The sequence below is a fragment of the Bombina bombina genome, chromosome 7 (assembly GCF_027579735.1).
Source record: "Bombina bombina isolate aBomBom1 chromosome 7, aBomBom1.pri, whole genome shotgun sequence".
NCBI lineage: Eukaryota > Metazoa > Chordata > Amphibia > Anura > Bombinatoridae > Bombina > Bombina bombina.
In genome coordinates this window covers 555,162,228-555,179,943 of record NC_069505.1, presented here as the reverse complement: position 1 = coordinate 555,179,943, position 17,716 = coordinate 555,162,228, and the positions used below count along the sequence as shown (strand labels likewise).

Here is a 17,716-nt window from a genome sequence, read left to right as displayed (position 1 = left end):
GCCACAGAGTAACAACAAACGGGCACCGGAGGAACAGGAAGACCGGAATAAGAAGCCTAGTCCTGACGTCAGCTGAAGGGGACGGCTCAACAGAGCGACACGTTGCCAGGCAACCAGGCATGCAAGGTGAACCGCCGGAACTTCCGACGGCCGAGCGTGACACCTAGAAGCTCAACCAGTCCTGGAATAAGGGAAAGCAATCTTAAAACCCTTCAGCTGATTCCAAGTTAGCATGAAGGGTTGGCCCCCGATCCGGGAGCGGATCTTGTAGGGGGCAGACTCTTTTTTCCCAGGCTTGGATAAGAGATGTACCAGATCTCTGGGTGGTGGACATTGTCTCCCAGGGATACAAAATAGACTTCAAATCTTTTCCTCCCAGAGGCAGGTTTCTCCTCTCCAGATTATCTGTAGACCAGATAAAGAGGCGTTCTTACATTGTGTCAAGGACTTTGCCGCCCTGGGGGTAAAAGTTCCAGTTCCCTTTCAGGAAAGGGGTCTGGGATTTTACTCTAATCTGTTTGTAGTTTCCAAAAATGAGGGAACTTTCGACCAATCCTAGATCTAAAATGTTTAAACAAGTTTTAAACGGAGGTCAGAAAAAAGATTATCGACTCTTGTCTTGCCATTAAGTCCTCTCCACGGCCGTCAGTGGATCAATGTATGGAGGTAATCGGTCTGATAGTGGCTTCCATGGACATCATTCCGTTTGCTCAGTTCCATCTCAGACCTCTGCAGTTATGCATGCTCAGACAATGGAACGGGGACTATACAGACCTGTCTCCGCATGTAGATCTAGATCAGGCATCAATAGACTCTCTTCCATGGTGGCTTTCTCAAGATCATCCCTCCTGGGTGATTGTGACCATGGATGCCAGCCTTCTAGGTTGGGGAGCAGTATGGGGCTTGTGGAAGGCTCAGGGCTTATGGACCCAGGAGGAGTCAGTCCTGTCCATAAACATCTTGGAGCTGAGAGCAATCTTTTAATGCTCTCCTGGCCTGGCCTCAGTTAGCCTTAGCCCGGTTTATCAGATTCCAGTCGGACAACATAACCTCTGTGGCCTACATCAACCACCAGGGGGAACTCTAAGTTGCTTGGCCATGACAGAGGTGGCCCGAATTATTCAGTGGGCGGAGACCCACAACTGCTTTCTTTCTGCGATCCACATCCCAGGAGTGGACAATTGGGAAGCGGATTTTCTGAGCAGACAGACTTTTCATCCCGGGGAGTGGGAACTTCATTCGGATGTGTTTTCCAGCTTGACCCTCAAGTGGGGGCAGCCGGAATTGGATCTCATGGCTTCTCGTCAGAATGCCAAACTTCCGAGATACGGCTCAAGGTCAAGAGATCTGCAGGCATTTCTGATCGATGCTCTGGCAGTTCCTTGGAACTTCAGTCTAGCATACCTGTTTCCTCTGTTCGCTCTCCTTCCAAGAGTCATTTCTCGAATGAAGGAGAGGGCATCTGTAATTCTCATAGCTCCGGCGTGGCCTCGCAGGATTTGGTATGCAGACCTAGTTGAAATGTCATCCTTTCCACCTTGGAGACTGCCTCTGAGGAAGGACCTTCTACTTCAGGGTCCCTTCCTTCATCCAAATATTGTTTCTCTGAAGCTGACTGCTTGGAGATTGAATGCTTAGTTTTATTTAAGCGTGGGTTTTCAGAGTCGGACATTGAGACCTTGATTCAGGCTCGTAAGCCTGTGACTCGCAGAATTTACCATAACATCTGGCGTAAATACTTGTATTGGTGTGAATCCAAAGGATACTCTTGGAGTAGAGTAAGGATTCCTAGGATTTTGTCCTTTCTCCAGGATGATCTGGAGAAGGGTTTGTCGGCAAGTACTCTAAAGGGTCAGATTTCTGCATTTTCTATTTTGTTACATAAGCGCTTGGCGGATGTGCCAGACGTGCAAACGTTTTGTCAGGCCTTGGTTAGAATTCGGCCTGTGTTTAAAACTGTTACAACAGGCTCCGTTTAAGCCTGTGCATTCTTTAGATATTAAGATGTTATCCTGGAAAGTTTTGTTTCTTGTTGCTATTTCCTCTGCTCTGAGAGTTTCTGAACTCTCTGCTTTACAGTGTGATTTCCCTTATCTTATATTTCACTCTGATAAGGTGGTTCTGTGTACTAAGTTTGGTTTCCTGCCGAAGGTTGTTTCGGTCAAGAATATTAATCAGGAAATCATTGTACCTTCTTTGTGTCCTAATCCTTCTTCTCACAAAGAACGCTTGTTGCATAATCTGGATGTTGTGCGAGAGGTAAAATTTTATTTGCAGGCAACTAAGGACTTTCGTCAGTCTCCTGCATTGATTGCTTTTCTGGGAAATGCAAGGGTCAGAAAGCTACGGCTACTTCACTTTCCCTTTGGCTGCAGAGCGTTATTCGCTTGGCATATGAGACTGCTGGACAGCAACCTCCTGAGAAAATAACAGCTCATTCCTCAAGGGCTGTTTCTTCTTACTGGGCCTTCAAAAATGAAGCTTCTGTGGAACAGATTTGCAAGGCTGCAACATGGTCATCTTTGCACACTTTTTCCAAATTCTATAAATTCAATACTTTTGCCACGGCTGAGGCTTCTTTTGGGAGAAAGGTTCTTCTAACAGTGGTGCCTTCTATTTAGGTTCCTGTCTTGTCCCTTCCTTATCATATGTGTCCTCTGGCTTGGGTATTGATTCCCAACAGTAATTGATGATCCGTGGACTCACCGTGTCATTAGAAAAAAAACAAAATTTATGCTTACCTGATAAATTTATTTATTTCCTGTATTCAGACAGTTTCTTTTTATATAAACCTCATGCACCTCTGCACCTTGTGTTACTTCCTTTCTCTCCTTTCCCTTTGGTCGAATGACTGGGGGATTGTGGGTAGGTGAGTGATATTTAACAGCTTTGCTGTGGTGCTCTTTGCCTCCTCTTACTGGCCAGGAGTGATATTCCCAACAGTAATTGTTGATGATCCGTGGACTCACCGTGTCAAGAAAGAAATTTATCAGGTAAGCATAAATTTCGTATTATATTATGTGCTATTCATGTTTTGTACAAGTCTTTTTGTATAGATTATTTACAGATCCATATATAATTTACTGCCCTGTTTGATTAAAAAAAAATTTAAGCACAAGTTCAAGTATATATATTTGAACTTTGGTTACTCAGAAATGTCGGGTTAAAAATCATATGTAATTTAATCAGTGTATTTATGGTAAATACTATACACAGGGATATACAGGGAGTGCAGAATTATTAGGCAAATGAGTATTTTGACCACATCATCCTCTTTATGCATGTTGTCTTACTCCAAGCTGTATAGGCTCGAAAGCCTACTACCAATTAAGCATATTAGGTGATGTGCATCTCTGTAATGAGAAGGGGTGTGGTCTAATGACATCAACACCCTATATCAGGTGTGCATAATTATTAGGCAACTTCCTTTCCTTTGGCAAAATGGGTCAAAAGAAGGACTTGACAGGCTCAGAAAAGTCAAAAATAGTGAGATATCTTGCAGAGGGATGCAGCACTCTTAAAATTGCAAAGCTTCTGAAGCGTGATCATCGAACAATCAAGCGTTTCATTCAAAATAGTCAACAGGGTCGCAAGAAGCGTGTGGAAAAACCAAGGCGCAAAATAACTGCCCATGAACTGAGAAAAGTCAAGCGTGCAGCTGCCAAGATGCCACTTGCCACCAGTTTGGCCACATCACTGGAGTGCCCAAAAGCACAAGGTGTGCAATACTCAGAGACATGGCCAAGGTAAGAAAGGCTGAAAGACGACCACCACTGAACAAGACACACAAGCTGAAACGTCAAGACTGGGCCAAGAAATATCTCAAGACTGATTTTTCTAAGGTTTTATGGACTGATGAAATGAGAGTGAGTCTTGATGGGCCAGATGGATGGGCCCGTGGCTGGATTGGTAAAGGGCAGAGAGCTCCAGTCCGACTCAGACGCCAGCAAGGTGGAGGTGGAGTACTGGTTTGGGCTGGTATCATCAAAGATGAGCTTGTGGGGCCTTTTCGGGTTGAGGATGGAGTCAAGCTCAACTCCCAGTCCTACTGCCAGTTTCTGGAAGACACCTTCTTCAAGCAGTGGTACAGGAAGAAGTCTGCATCCTTCAAGAAAAACATGATTTTCATGCAGGACAATGCTCCATCACACGCGTCCAAGTACTCCACAGCGTGGCTGGCAAGAAAGGGTATAAAAGAAGAAAATCTAATGACATGGCCTCCTTGTTCACCTGATCTGAACCCCATTGAGAACCTGTGGTCCATCATCAAATGTGAGATTTACAAGGAGGGAAAACAGTACACCTCTCTGAACAGTGTCTGGGAGGCTGTGGTTGCTGCTGCACGCAATGTTGATGGTGAACAGATCAAAACACTGACAGAATCCATGGATGGCAGGCTTTTGAGTGTCCTTGCAAAGAAAGGTGGCTATATTGGTCACTGATTTGTTTTTGTTTTGTTTTTGAATGTCAGAAATGTATATTTGTGAATGTTGAGATGTTATATTGGTTTCACTGGTAAAAATAAATAATTGAAATGGGTATATATTTGTTTTTTGTTAAGTTGCCTAATAATTATGCACAGTAATAGTCACCTGCACACACAGATATCCCCCTAAAATAGCTAAAACTAAAAACTACTTCCAAAAATATTCAGCTTTGATATTAATGAGTTTTTTGGGTTCATTGAGAACATGGTTGTTGTTCAATAATAAAATTAATCCTCAAAAATACAACTTGCCTAATAATTCTGCACTCCCTGTAGGAAACAAGATTATGGTAAGAGGCTTAAAATAAAGGGGAATAAAACATAAACGTAAAGTCCTTTATGCCCCTTTCAGTTATCAGGTAACACAGATTAGCTGCTGGTGTAGTAGGAGGAGCTATGTATTTGCTGGGCAACATGAGACCCAGGTCACTCAGGCCTTGCTCAATTCATTAGAGACTCAAACTCTCAGCACAGACGTGGCTATTTCTCTGTCACTAACCCCTATATAATTATCACATACAAGAGGGCTAAACCAGGCACTACCGGGGAAAAAATACTTTTCCAATATCAGGTTTCCTTGTTGCTAGAACATTTCCTTAGCTTTCTAGGATGCAGAGCTTAATGCGCTAGTGAGTATTGTCCCATTGTTTTTATGGGTGGGGCTTTGTTGGGAGGGGCGTGTCTAGGGCAGCTCCTTAAAGCCAGGGCTCAAAGAGGCTGCTGGCGGGAAGCAGGCCAGACTTCCCAACCTGTGACAATGCCGCAGTATGCATGATGGTTGGAAGGGGTTGCCTTAGTGACAAGCCCCACTAGCAGAGTATTTCTTAGGGCTGGAAGGATACAGTTGCATATCTGCCCTTGTTCAGGCTAGATACCTGAAAAGAGTAGAAGAAATTATTATAGTGTCCTATAGTGACCACAATATTGATTTTCTACTGGTTAAACAGCGGCCATCAGGCAGTAGCTTGGCATGAATGTCACAAGGAAGGTCTGACCTCTTGTTAAATACCTAATGACTTTTATAAAAAAGAAAGCAAAAAAAGGATTAAGAAGTCCTGAGCTTGTTTATTCTAGCGGGACTGTCCTGTTTTATGACTATATTCCTGCAGTTCTAGGAAGATTGAGCTCAGTTTTATTTCCCCCACAAATAAAATGACTGTGCCATACTAAATGCTATTGGACATTCACTCTAACTGCATCTATATGGGGCACTCAGGTGATGAGTCATACGGTTCGCACAGCCAGTCAGCTGTAACAACCAGAGGCAGCAGGTGTATGTCAGTGTGATATCCGCACTAACGATGGGTGCAGAAGTGCTGGTACTAAGTCTGGTGTTAGTCTGATATACTGTAATCTTTTAGAACCATTAAACCATTGTTCTCAATTCTGCTAATGTCTCAGTTATCTACAATATTCCAATCCTTGAGAAATTTGTTGGTTTTAAATTAGTCCACCTGAGTTTTTTTCAGTCCATACAAAGACAATTATGGATCCGGGAGCTAAATAAGTTAAAAATTAAACTTTATTGCACATATTTGATTTAAAAAAAATAGCAAACAAAGGAACTAAATAGAATCCAAGTGCCATGCTAGACACAGACTAACGCATTTCGACTGAAAGATGTTATTTCCATAACATCTTTATCACCTGTAATCAGATTCACTATACAGTTGTCTGCTCTTGATGAAATAACACGTTTTGTTGATTTTCTAAGTGAAAAGAAGTTAGCACTGTAATAGTTTGCACCTTTTTTCTGTTATAGTGGCTTAGGGCCCAAAGTTCTAAATTATTGACTGGTCAAAGAGAGAAATGCTCATTTCAGTCACGCCAGTCTTGGAAAGCTCCCGCCCAAGCAAACATTTTTATAACCTGTTTACAGAACATATTGTGTGTGTTCAGTAGATATAAAAATGTTTTTTGTTTGGTAATAGTTGAAATAATCTAAATGTAAACTAGGTTTCACAGCACATGCAGTACATTTCTTATAATTGCTCATCTGGCAACTGAAAGGGTAGCGAGACAGGTTTGTGTAAATTGGTTCACCTGAGCTAGGGTATTTGTTTAGCACATTAGAACTTACCTGCATATACATACAGTATATGTGTGTTTATTTAAATAAATGTGTTTTGTACTTCTGGCGCATTGTTTTCTTTTTAAGAAGGGAGGCTCAGGCCTGATCATGGTGATCATATTTCTATATATGTTATGTATATTGTGCTCTTCTTCTTAAAGGGACACTAAACCCAATTTTTTTTCTTTAAATGATTCAGATAGAGTATGCAATTTTAAGCAACTTTCTAATTTACTCCTATTATCAATTTTTCTTTGTTCTCTTGCTATCTTTATTTTAAAAGCAGGAATGTGATGCATAGGAGCTGGCCCATTTTTGGTTGAGAACCTGGGTTATGCTTGCTTATTGGTGGGTAAATGTCAGCCACCTATAAGCAAGCGCTATACATGCTGCACCTAAAATGTGCTGGCTGCTAAGATTTACATTTCTGCTTTTTAAATAAAGATAGCAAGGGAACAAAGAAAAATTGATAATAGGAGTAAATTAGGAAGTTGCTTAAAATGTCATGCTCTATCTGAATCATGAAAGAAAAAATGTGGGTTTAGTGTCCCTTTAACAGAACTCAGAGCATTTTCCACACAGCCTTGTTATCATTCACCAGCTTTTTATTATGAACATACTGACATATTGTATACCTTGTATTTTCTCTAGAGTTCACACAGCCTAAATATAAATATGAAATATATTTTATGAAAGGTTTTAACTAATGGTGTACTAATAAATCCTGTTTGTTTATTTTAGGGCCACAAGTCACACACAGACAAGTGACGTGCTGACGCATCCGCCAGTAACTGAGTGGGAGGAGTCACACACAGACAAGTGACGGGCTGACGGATCTGCCAGTAACTGAATGGGAGGAATCACATCCCTTCCCGTGTGCGCTGTGTGTTAATATCACTCCTGCACATACAGCTGACTCTGTCACATACACATCTGTAATAAGCCGCTTCTACATTATACACAATTGTTTTACTGTCATTTTACTACTTTCTCTTAGCTTAATATACAGTAAATTCATCACACACACAATAATGTTACACTGTATGACTCATTCAGTACATAGTTCATTCATTTACTTAGCTGCAATAGGGAGAACTGAGATAGGTTTGTAAATGTGTTTGATAAATTATAATGTTAATGTAAATATAGTGATTCTCTTTAAAGTTGCAGTGTTTTTCTTAACTATGTAGGATTTCCAATCATTGGTGCCAAAAACTATAGAATTAAAAGATACAATTTCCATATCCCATATTTCCCCTATATTTCATATACATCATATAACAACAATGTGATCCCCTCACCCCTATAATACTATACATGTGTTATAAAAACCAGACCTCGAGCTCTGGCAGCACACAATCTGTTATGTATTATATTTATTATATTGTTGTCATTGGAGCAGATTAATTTGAGACCATTATGGCCAATCATTTGCAATATTTAGCGCTGCGGAATCTGTTGGCGCTGTACAAATAACCGATAATAATAATAATAAAAAATATTTCTTTAAATAGAATGTTTCACAATATACAAAGAGTTATTTTACCCACAGGTTAGGTCATCCATAGATATATTAATGCTATACTATATCTTTAAGTATCATTAGTTTAGATTTTGACAATTTATTTGGTAAAAATTTGGTTGAATTTTAATTTAACCACCCTGTTCTCTAACATTTACTGGGGAAAGAGCAGGTTCCCTATCTGAGAATTCTAAAGTCCTGAGACACAAACTGACTCGGTTACATCTGGTCGGTCTCAAACCCTCAAGGGTAAACATTGTGCAAATCATTTACTAATCAATATTACTGACCCGAGACCAAGAGGGTTCTTAGCCAGGAATTGTGCATCACTTCTGAAAGTACTTTTTACCTGATTCTTTTTCTATTAAATAAATAAATAAAAATATTTTTAAACAAAGTTTTGTCCTTCTTTACTATCATCTACTTATGTATAAAGTAACTAACATATTTCTGAAGATTAAGAGCAATATCCTATGTTTGTTGCTAGTGATAGTGACACATTAATTAATAGTCATAGAAGCTCATGAAAGAACTATTAATACATTTACATTTCACCAAATTTATTATGTTTTAGTTTTTAATTAATTGTGATGGCTAAAATAAAAATAAAACAAGTAGGAATGTAAACATTTTTGCTGGTAATTAAAGCCGAAACACTCCTAAATATGGGCAGTGACTAACTCTGGTCCCAAAAATGACTTGCACTATCAGCAAGGAAAATGTGTGCCTAACACAAAATAAACATATGTAACTATGAGTATAATTATATCAAGCACCCCACTTCTCTGGATAATGACTGATGATGTGAGAGAGAGAGCCAAGACAAACTCGCAACACTAGACTGGAAGAGGATGGAGCTCACCACGAAATGTAACGGTTGTCTAGAAATGTTATGATTGCTTTGCTGACGGTGTTTACTAAGTAGTATACCGTGTATTGTACGATCCAGCCTGTGTACCCCCTAAGTCTAGACAACCGTTACATTTCGTGGTGCCACATGACACTATTACATGAAGTTGTTTAATGTAATGCGCCCTATACTGTACCTATTGATAATTTAGGCTTCACATGTTTTATTATATTTTTAAAATTGTATGTTTGTTTTTAATTTTACGGCAGCAAGCTTGCGCACTGTAGCCCATTCCCCTGTAGAAATCCTGGACCCTCTGATGCAGCTTATTTAGCAGATCGTGAGCAGTCGGTCCGCATGTGTGTACATGCACAATTAAGTCAAATGCCCATAGAATTCCTCAACCCTTTGCTTCGACTTAAACAGCTGATTTCTCCAACATAGGTGTGTCCGGTCCACGGCGTCATCCTTACTTGTGGGATATTCTCTTCCCCAACAGGAAATGGCAAAGAGCCCAGCAAAGCTGGTCACATGATCCCTCCTAGGCTCCGCCTTCCCCAGTCATTCTCTTTGCCGTTGTACAGGCAACATCTCCACGGAGATGGCTTAGAGTTTTTTAGTGTTTAACTGTAGTTTTTATTATTCAATCAAGAGTTTGTTATTTTAAAATAGTGCTGGTATGTACTATTTACTCTGAAACAGAAAAGAGATGAAGATTTCTGTTTGTAAGAGGAAAATGATTTTAGCAACCGTTACTAAAATCGATGGCTGTTTCCACACAGGACTGTTGAGAGGAATTAACTTCAGTTGGGGGAACAGTGAGCAGACTTTTGCTGCTTGAGGTATGACACATTCTAACAAGACGATGTAATGCTGGAAGCTGTCATTTTCCTTATGGGATCCGGTAAGCCATTTTTATTACAGAAAGAAAAAAAGGGCTTCACAAGGGCTTTTTAAGACTGTAGACATTTTCTGGGCTAAATCGATTTATATATAAACATATTTTATACTCCATAGCCTTGAGGAATTATTTTAATCTTGGGAATTATGTAAAATAACCGGCAGGCACTGTATTGGACACCTTATTCTCTAGGGGCTTTCCCTAGTCATAGGCAGAGTCTCATTTTCGCGCCTCTATTGCGCACTTGTTTTTGAGAAGCATGACATGCAGATGCATGTGTGAGGAGCTCTGATACATAGAAAAGACTTTCTGAAGGCGTCATTTGGTATCGTATTCCCCTTTGGGCTTGGTTGGGTCTCAGCAAAGCAGATACCAGGGACTGTAAAGGGGTTAAATATAAAAACGGCTCCGGTTCCGTTATTTTAAGGGTTAAAGCTTCCAAATTTGGTGTGCAATACTTTTAAGGCTTTAAGACACTGTGGTGAAATTTTGGTGAATTTTGAACAATTCCTTCATACTTTTTCGCAATTGCAGTAATAAAGTGTGTTCAGTTTAAAATTTAAAGTGACAGTAACGGTTTATTTTAAAACGTTTTTTGTACTTTGTTATCAAGTTTTTGCCTGTTTAACATGTCTGAACTACCAGATAGACTGTGTTCTGAATGTGGGGAAGCCAAGGTTCCTTCTCATTTAAATAGATGTGATTTATGTGACACAAAATTTAGAGAAAATGATGCCCAAGATGATTCCTCAAGTGAGGGGAGTAAGCATGGTACTGCATCATCCCCTCCTTCGTCTACACCAGTCTTGCCCACACAGGAGGCCCCTAGTACATCTAGCGCGCCAATACTCCTTACTATGCAACAATTAACGGCTGTAATGGATAATTCTATCAAAAACATTTTAGCCAAAATGCCCACTTATCAGCGAAAGCGCGACTGCTCTGTTTTAGAAAATACTGAAGAGCATGAGGACGCTGATGATATTGGTTCTGAAGGGCCCCTACCCCAGTCTGAGGGGGCCAGGGAGGTTTTGTCTGAGGGAGAAATTTCAGATTCAGGGAAAATTTCTCAACAAGCTGAACCTGATGTGATTACATTTAAATTTAAATTGGAACATCTCCGCGCTCTGCTTAAGGAGGTGTTATCCACTCTGGATGATTGTGAGAATTTGGTCATTCCAGATAAACTATGTAAAATGGACAAGTTCCTAGAGGTCCCGGGGCCCCCCGAAGCTTTTCCTATACCCAAGCGGGTGGCGGACATTGTAAATAAAGAATGGGAAAGGCCCGGTATACCTTTCGTCCCTCCCCCCATATTTAAAAAATTGTTTCCTATGGTCGACCCCAGAAAGGACTTATGGCAGACAGTCCCCAAGGTCGAGGGGGCGGTTTCTACTCTAAACAAACGCACCACTATACCCATAGAAGATAGTTGTGCTTTCAAAGATCCTATGGATAAAAAATTAGAAGGTTTGCTTAAAAAGATGTTTGTTCAGCAAGGTTACCTTCTACAACCAATTTCATGCATTGTTCCTGTCACTACAGCAGCGTGTTTCTGGTTCGATGAGCTAGAAAAGGCGCTCAATAATAATTCTTCTTCTTATGAGGAGATTATGGACAGAATTCATGCTCTCAAATTGGCTAATTCTTTCACCCTAGACGCCACTTTGCAATTGGCTAGGTTAGTGGCGAAAAATTCTGGTTTTGCTATTGTGGCGCGCAGAGCGCTTTGGTTAAAATCTTGGTCAGCGGATGCGTCTTCCAAGAACAAATTGCTTAACATTCCTTTCAAGGGGAAAACGCTGTTTGGCCCTGACTTGAAAGAGATTATCTCTGATATCACTGGGGGCAAGGGCCACGCCCTTCCTCAGGATAGGTCTTTCAAGGCCAAAAATAAACCTAATTTTCGTCCCTTTCGCAGAAACGGACCAGCCCCAAGTGCTACGTCCTCTAAGCAAGAGGGTAATACTTCTCAAGCCAAGCCAGCCTGGAGACCAATGCAAGGCTGGAACAAAGGAAAGCAGGCCAAGAAACCTGCCACTGCTACCAAGACAGCATGAGATGTTGGCCCCCGATCCGGGACCGGATCTGGTGGGGGGCAGACTCTCTCTCTTCGCTCAGGCTTGGGCAAGAGATGTTCTGGATCCTTGGGCACTAGAAATAGTCTCCCAAGGTTATCTTCTGGAATTCAAGGGGCTTCCCCCAAGGGGGAGGTTCCACAGGTCTCAATTGTCTTCAGACCACATAAAAAGACAGGCATTCTTACATTGTGTAGAAGACCTGTTAAAAATGGGAGTGATTCATCCTGTTCCTTTAGGAGAACAAGGGATGGGGTTCTACTCCAATCTGTTCGTAGTTCCCAAAAAAGAGGGAACATTCAGACCAATCTTAGATCTCAAGATCCTAAACAAGTTTCTCAAGGTTCCATCGTTCAAAATGGAAACCATTCGAACAATTCTTCCTTCCATCCAGGAAGGTCAATTCATGACCACGGTGGATTTAAAGGATGCGTATCTACATATTCCTATCCACAAGGAACATCATCGGTTCCTAAGGTTCGCATTCCTGGACAAGCATTACCAGTTTGTGGCACTTCCGTTCGGATTAGCCACTGCTCCAAGGATTTTCACAAAGGTACTAGGGTCCCTTCTAGCGGTGCTCAGACCAAGGGGCATTGCAGTAGTACCTTACTTGGACGACATTCTGATTCATGCGTCGTCCCTTCCTCTAGCAAAGGCTCACACGGACATTGTCCTGGCCTTTCTCAGATCTCATGGGTGGAAAGTGAACGTAGAAAAAAGTTCTCTATCTCCGTCAACAAGGGTTCCCTTCTTGGGAACAATAATAGACTCCTTAGAAATGAGGATTTTTCTGACAGAGGCCAGAAAATCAAAACTTCTAAACTCCTGTCAAATACTTCATTCTGTTCCTCTTCCTTCCATAGCGCAGTGCATGGAAGTAATAGGTTTGATGGTAGCGGCAATGGACATAGTTCCTTTTGCGCGAATTCATCTAAGACCATTACAACTGTGCATGCTCAGTCAGTGGAATGGGGACTATACAGACTTGTCTCCGACGATACAAGTAGATCAGAGGACCAGAGATTCACTCCGTTGGTGGCTGTCCCTGGACAACCTGTCACAGGGGATGAGCTTCCGCAGACCAGAGTGGGTCATTGTCACGACCGACGCCAGTCTGGTGGGCTGGGGCGCGGTCTGGGGACCCCTGAAAGCTCAGGGTCTTTGGTCTCGGGAAGAATCTCTTCTCCCGATAAATATTCTGGAACTGAGAGCGATATTCAATGCTCTCAAGGCTTGGCCTCAGCTAGCAAAGGCCAAGTTCATACGGTTTCGATCAGACAACATGACGACTGTTGCGTACATCAACCATCAGGGGGGAACAAGGAGTTCCCTGGCGATGGAAGAAGTGACCAAAATCATTCAATGGGCGGAGACTCACTCCTGCCACTTGTCTGCAATCCACATCCCAGGAGTGGAAAATTGGGAAGCGGATTTTCTGAGTCGTCAGACATTTCATCCGGGGGAGTGGGAACTCCATCCGGAAATCTTTGCCCAAATTACTCAATTGTGGGGCATTCCAGACATGGATCTGATGGCGTCTCGTCAGAACTTCAAGGTTCCTTGCTACGGGTCCAGATCCAGGGATCCCAAGGCGACTCTAGTAGATGCACTAGTAGCACCTTGGACCTTCAAACTAGCTTATGTATTCCCGCCGTTTCCTCTCATCCCCAGGCTGGTAGCCAGGATCAATCAGGAGAGGGCATCGGTGATCTTGATAGCTCCTGCGTGGCCACGCAGGACTTGGTATGCAGACCTGGTGAATATGTCATCGGCTCCACCATGGAAGCTACCTTTGAGACGAGACCTTCTTGTTCAAGGTCCGTTCGAACATCCGAATCTGGTCTCACTCCAACTGACTGCTTGGAGATTGAACGCTTGATCTTATCAAAGCGAGGGTTCTCAGATTCTGTCATTGATACCCTTGTTCAGGCCAGAAAGCCTGTAACTAGAAAAATTTACCACAAAATATGGAAAAAATATATCTGTTGGTGTGAATCTAAAGGATTCCCTTGGGACAAGGTAAAAATTCCTAAGATTCTATCCTTTCTTCAAGAAGGTTTGGAGAAAGGACTATCTGCAAGTTCCTTGAAGGGACAGATTTCTGCCTTGTCTGTGTTACTTCACAAAAAGCTGGCGGCTGTGCCAGATGTTCAAGCCTTTGTTCAGGCTCTGGTTAGAATCAAGCCTGTTTACAAACCTTTGACTCCTCCTTGGAGTCTCAATTTAGTTCTTTCAGTTCTTCAGGGGGTTCCGTTTGAACCCTTACATTCCGTTGATATTAAGTTATTATCTTGGAAAGTTTTGTTTTTGGTTGCAATTTCTTCTGCTAGAAGAGTTTCAGAATTATCTGCTCTGCAGTGTTCTCCTCCTTATCTGGTGTTCCATGCAGATAAGGTGGTTTTACGTACTAAACCTGGTTTTCTTCCGAAAGTTGTTTCTAACAAAAACATTAACCAGGAGATAGTCGTGCCTTCTTTGTGTCCGAATCCAGTTTCAAAGAAGGAACGTTTGTTGCACAATTTGGATGTTGTTCGTGCTCTAAAATTCTATTTAGATGCTACAAAGGATTTTAGACAAACATCTTCCTTGTTTGTTGTTTATTCTGGTAAAAGGAGAGGTCAAAAAGCAACTTCTACCTCTCTCTCTTTTTGGATTAAAAGCATCATCAGATTGGCTTATGAGACTGCCGGACGGCAGCCTCCTGAAAGAATCACAGCTCATTCCACGAGGGCTGTGGCTTCCACATGGGCCTTCAAGAACGAGGCTTCTGTTGATCAGATATGTAAGGCAGCGACTTGGTCTTCACTGCACACTTTTACTAAATTTTACAAGTTTGATACTTTTGCTTCTTCTGAGGCTATTTTTGGGAGAAAGGTTTTGCAAGCCGTGGTGCCTTCCATCTAGGTGACCTGATTTGCTCCCTCCCTTCATCCGTGTCCTAAAGCTTTGGTATTGGTTCCCACAAGTAAGGATGACGCCGTGGACCGGACACACCTATGTTGGAGAAAACAGAATTTATGTTTACCTGATAAATTACTTTCTCCAACGGTGTGTCCGGTCCACGGCCCGCCCTGGTTTTTTAATCAGGTCTGATACTTTATTTTCTTTAACTACAGTCACCACGGTATCATATGGTTTCTCCTATGCAAATATTCCTCCTTTACGTCGGTCGAATGACTGGGGAAGGCGGAGCCTAGGAGGGATCATGTGACCAGCTCTGCTGGGCTCTTTGCCATTTCCTGTTGGGGAAGAGAATATCCCACAAGTAAGGATGACGCCGTGGACCGGACACACCGTTGGAGAAAGTAATTTATCAGGTAAACATAAATTCTGTTTTTGCGAGGTTGGGCCTCTTGCACATGTGCAATGAGTTCATATATTTTGAAATTTATCTCACAGCGCTTAGCGTGTGTTCCTTTTGGCCCTAAGGGTGAACTTCTAAAAAACTAAAACACAAAGAGCGCCTAAATATCACAAGGCAAAGGAAATAATGATTACATTAAAAGCATGTACATTTATTAAATACAAATATAATATGGATCCATGTAACAACCATAAAAAATGAGGAAATAAAATGGGTAAATAGAAATAAATAGTTAAAATATAGAGTTAGGTTTGTAGCCTTTCAGGAAAATGGTTAGTAAACCTGATAAGTTAACCTATATGGAGGATAACAATATTAGTGTTATATCTCAGAATAGCAAATTAAAATGTCAAGTCCAGATATTAAAATAATGTCCTATGGCTGCACCTATTGGTGGGTATAAACTGAAGTGTCTCTTTTATCCAATAGAGGGACTGAAGAAGCAATGTTTGTATCCATGAGGGATGGTTCCTTATAGAAACAAAAAAATATGTAAAGTGAAAAAAATTGGAAAATAGAAAAATGGTGGAAAACTAAAATTTGAAAAACTAAAAATGAAAAACAAATTGACAAAAAATATATCAAAATAAAAATAAAACAATTTTGAAAGAAAAAAGTGATAGTTGATATAAAATTATTAAAATAGTGTTCTTAATCTCCAATTGTGTCCTTAAGTTAGGTGGTGCACTGAAATGAAGTGTTCACTCCTATTGTGAATCCTCTGAAGAGGAGATTGAAGTGTAAGGAAACGGGGGAAATCCAGAGTTATCCAAAACTTTCCCTTAGTGTACTTAAACGTTATATCTGTGAATAAAGAGAATACAACATGGTGCAATATTGCTAAAGACAAGTAATAATGATCAGAATGAAGCTTACCATAAATGTCAACGCGTTTCAGCCCTCTATTAGGCCTTTATCAAGACTATGATATGGTATGTTATGTAAGCTTCATTTAAATTACTGGGTAGCCAATCAAATTTCCATTATTTTGGGACCAAAAATTAACCCTCGTATGTGTAAATTGCTAGTATTGTGCTCTGATCCGAATGTATAAGTAACCGGAAGTGGTAGTTCCTTCATGTGTTATACTTCCGTATCGTAATTCCAGCCTTATTATTCTCATCATTTTTTTTTCACATTTGATACATCCATGGACTAACCACCCATTTACATTTTTCATATTGATTCTCCATTTTTTGATTTATATTTATGTACATCAACTCTAATATTGCTATAAGTTTTTGAACCACATTACCCATGGTTTATGGTTATTCATCTGTTTATTATTGTTATGTTTATATTTCTTATCATCATGGATCCATGAATTTTAGTGATTGTACTTTTTAGCGATATCATATCATAAGATTCATTTTAACTACTCATTTTAATTATTGTATAACCATTGCTTATTAAATACACTATCTCTGCCTTATTATTCTCATTACCTTACTTTCTAATTCTTAGTAACTAGTGCACTGTGTCCTTAATATAACATAACATTTTATTTATGCAAAGTCCTGGGTTTAAACCACATATCAATGTTGTTGTATTACGGGATTAAACCGGCAAACCGGAAGTGACGTCACTTCTGGTATCGCCGTGTCCACAACCAGAACTCCCTTAATGTTGCAAATGTATTTTTATACTCTGCTTACTAAGATTTACAAGCGGATTTATGTACTCTGCTGTGTATTGTGTATATAGGTTTTTTTATACAAATTAGGTTAGTATCAGTGATTGTCATATTTATGCTCTGATTTGTCAGTCAGCTGTACATCACTTCCTGTTTACATTGCGGTGTGTCAGTGTCGGAGTAATAAAATGTCAGTGGGTTGTTGGAAAACAAATGAGATTATCTGAATGTCCCTGACAGTCATATGTGAACTTATGTTTTGTATAAGGTAAACCTATATTTAGTGAAGATAGAACCTATACATTAATAAGCATGATTGGAACCCATATGAAATATTTACAACATCATTTATTACTCAATATTAGTTAATACACAAAACTTACTTCTAACTTACTTCTAACTGTATATACCGAACTTACAGGGTGTACCTACATAACACCTGTATCTGCATCAGAAAATACATACATCTAAAATAGTCTAAAATTATATAGGGATTGGATGAGTAAAATATCTAGTGAATAAAAATCACGCTATATTCAAATGGACTGATTACAATAAAATACAAACTAACAGTTTGTAAAATTTGTCATAGTACAGAAATTGTATAAGGATTGGATGTATAAATCATTTAATGAATAAAAATCCCAATATATTTAAATGGACTCATTATCATAAGACACAAACTGTAACGGTTTATAAAATATGTCATAGTACAGAAATAAATATAGTAATGCATAACACAGTCTAAAAAGGGCTTAGGGGTTAAACTATTAAATAATATAGATATACATAGGGGATGTTTAATAAT

The 17,716-nt window shown here is 40.3% G+C and overlaps 1 protein-coding gene across 1 annotated transcript in view; it reads left to right on the top strand.

The window, feature by feature from the left end:
* LOC128636564 (class I histocompatibility antigen, F10 alpha chain) overlaps positions 1 to 8,476 on the top strand; it is a gene marked incomplete at its 5' end in the record, with an annotated part of 196,160 nt that extends 187,684 nt beyond the window's left edge. The window contains 1 exon segment of the mRNA XM_053689557.1: positions 7,299 to 8,476.
* Positions 8,477 to 17,716: the final 9,240 nt, after the last annotated feature.